Raw genomic sequence first — 2782 nt, 5'->3', positions numbered from 1 at the left:
ATGGCATCCAGAATATGTGGGTTTTGTGGGAAGAAGCAGAGCAAATAATTATTGCATACTATACTATGTGCAGCACTTAGTAACATCCATCTCACTATTTCTGATCCCACATATGGGGAGGTCTCCATGAATCCAACAGTTATTCTTACAAAAGTTTCTCCAGAATTGAATTATTTTACTTCTAAGATTCTTCCTTTCTTAGAATAGTGTCTTAGCTCTCTGGCCAGAAACCAAGGATAGACACCAAATGGTGCTTTCTCTTGCTCTTTCTTCCTTTTTATGAAATTGGCAGCTCCTCCAAACACATATCCAACCAACGCACAATGCATTAAAAAAAAAAGAAAAAGAAAAGAAAGAAAGAAAAAGAAAAACAGACCATCTGGCTAAGTGCTTCTTAAAAATGAGAAGAGAATAAAAGCAACATTCAGAACCGGCAGTTGAATGAAATTCAGCCTGCCTGTGGACCTTCTCCTGTGATACACATAAAGGACAGCCATCATATCCCCTACTTAAAAAAAAAAAAAAAAGCCCACCATCAAAATGACATCAAGTTAATGGTTTTGAGTGGGATGGGGTGACTTTCCTTAGTTGCACATGCACTCAGTTAATTAGCAGCTTTGGAAAATAGCCACACTTTCCCACTACCAAAGATTGCCAGCTTCAGCCCCTTTGCTGAGGCGTTGGAGCCCTCTACTGGAAGTTCAAATGGCAGATTTTCCTCACCCTTGAAGTAGATACGGTACAGTACTTCCCCATGGCTCTCGCAAATAAGAGTTTTGAGATCGATGAGCAACTGATGCAGTTTTGTAGGTTTTAAGCAATATGGGCGCACATATTAATACGTATGTATGGTTGAGGTTCTAATTTATGTGTTGGTTTATCAATACGGCCCTCAATCATGAAGTGCCCCTAGTCACATACATATGTTCATCTATAACTCCATGCTTCTCTTTTTTTTTCAGGTTTCAAATAAATGTGAGAAACTTTTCCTCCCAATTCTCCAATATCCATGGGAGAAATATTGTGGGCAATGTGTAAACCATGGGGGGCTCCATGGATGGCCTCAGATCAGAGGTGGGTTTCAGCAGATTCTGACCAGTTCTAGAGAACTGGTAGCGGAAATTTTGAGTAGTTCGGAGAACTGGTAGTAAAAATTCTGACTGGCCCCGCCACATTTATTCTCTGCCTCCTGAGTCCCAGCTGATCAGGATGAAATGGGGATTTTGCAATAATCTTCCCTTGGAGTAGGGTGGGAATGGAGATTTTACAATATCCTTACCCTGCCATGTCCAACAAGCCACATCCACCAAGCCATGCCACACCCACCAAGCCACACCCACAGAACCAGTAGTTAAATTTTTTTGAAACCCAATAGATACCTATTTTGTACCTGTGCCCTAATCTAAGATCTGCTTAGGAAGTCCTGTTCTCTCACCTGCCTGTAAAAATAGTTAGGTTTACTTTTTTTAAAAAAAAAAAATTCCTTGGACTCTTCAGTGTAGACTTCAAACTTAAATCTTATCTTTTGTTACATTTTCTTGTAAAATTAATGGCTGTGTGCTGTAACAACATGTTTATCATATATTGAATTGATGTTTTACTGTTCATCTGCCTGACTTGCCCAATATATCTTTTCTTCATTTTATCTGCTATGTTGCTTTGGGAGGGACTTGCTATAAAAAGTGATGTAAATACTTGAAATAAATCCATTGCCACATAATTGGAGTACCATAAAACTGGTGAAGAAGGAAAGGAAGACGTTTAAGTTTACGGTGAATTTATTTTCTTCTATTTATTTATAATCTGAAGGTAAGATTGATTGTGTACATTTTATATAAATTCATGTAACAATGCTCTTGATATGCTACCATAAGGAGAGAATAATATTTTAATTAAAAAAAAATCCCTGTCAGATTTATCATCATACAAGTCTTTGTATGGGGTTACAAAGATGGCTGTAGCCTCATTAATAGGAATTGTCATGTCGGTCAGTTTCAGTTCAAGCAACAATACCAGATAAACAGAATAGAATAACAGAGTTGGAAGGGACCTTGTAGGTCATCTAGTCCAACCCCCCGCCAAGCAGGAGACCCTACACCATTTCTGACAGATGGCAGTCCAATCTCTTCTTGAAAGCCTCCAGTGATGAAGCTCCCACAAGTTCTGAAGGCAAGTTGTTCCATTGTTCTCACTGTCAGAAAGTTTCTCTTTATTTCTAGGTTGACTCTCTCCTTGATCAGTTTCCATCCATTATTCCTTGTCTGGCTTTCAGGTGGCTTGGAAAATAAGTTGACCCCCTCTTCTCTGTGACAGCCCCACAAGTATTGGAGCACTGCTATCATGTCTCCCCTTTTACCATCTTACCATTCTACCATTTTAAAGAGTAATCCGTTTTTCCTCATATTAGGTTTTTGGCCCTAACAAAGAGATGGTGGCTCTTTGGCCAATAAAACTTAAACGGAGAATCAGAATCCTAAATGAGTCTTTCCCAAATGCCCTAGCTGGCTTTCAGTTTAGTTTGTTCAATGTACTTATTTATTCCAATGAAGAACATGTGAACTCCAATAGAACTGAATGTATCATGAGTAGCTCACTCATTTCTGCCTGAGCTGGGATATTGTGATGACCAATCTGAAGTTTTCTGCAGTGGGTTAATAAAGGCTACCATAAGATCAAAGGATCACAAAAAGTCTCTTTGTCTCTCTGTTTCACACACATATCAGTCCTTGCTGTAACACATAAGATGAGCTCAGCAGAGAGAAAATATTTCACTTAGAGTCTC

Source organism: Pantherophis guttatus, chromosome 1 (genome assembly GCF_059756535.1).
Source record: "Pantherophis guttatus breed Tessera chromosome 1, ASM5975653v1, whole genome shotgun sequence".
Classification (NCBI taxonomy): Eukaryota; Metazoa; Chordata; class Lepidosauria; order Squamata; family Colubridae; genus Pantherophis; species Pantherophis guttatus.
This window is presented reverse-complemented; position numbering follows the sequence as displayed.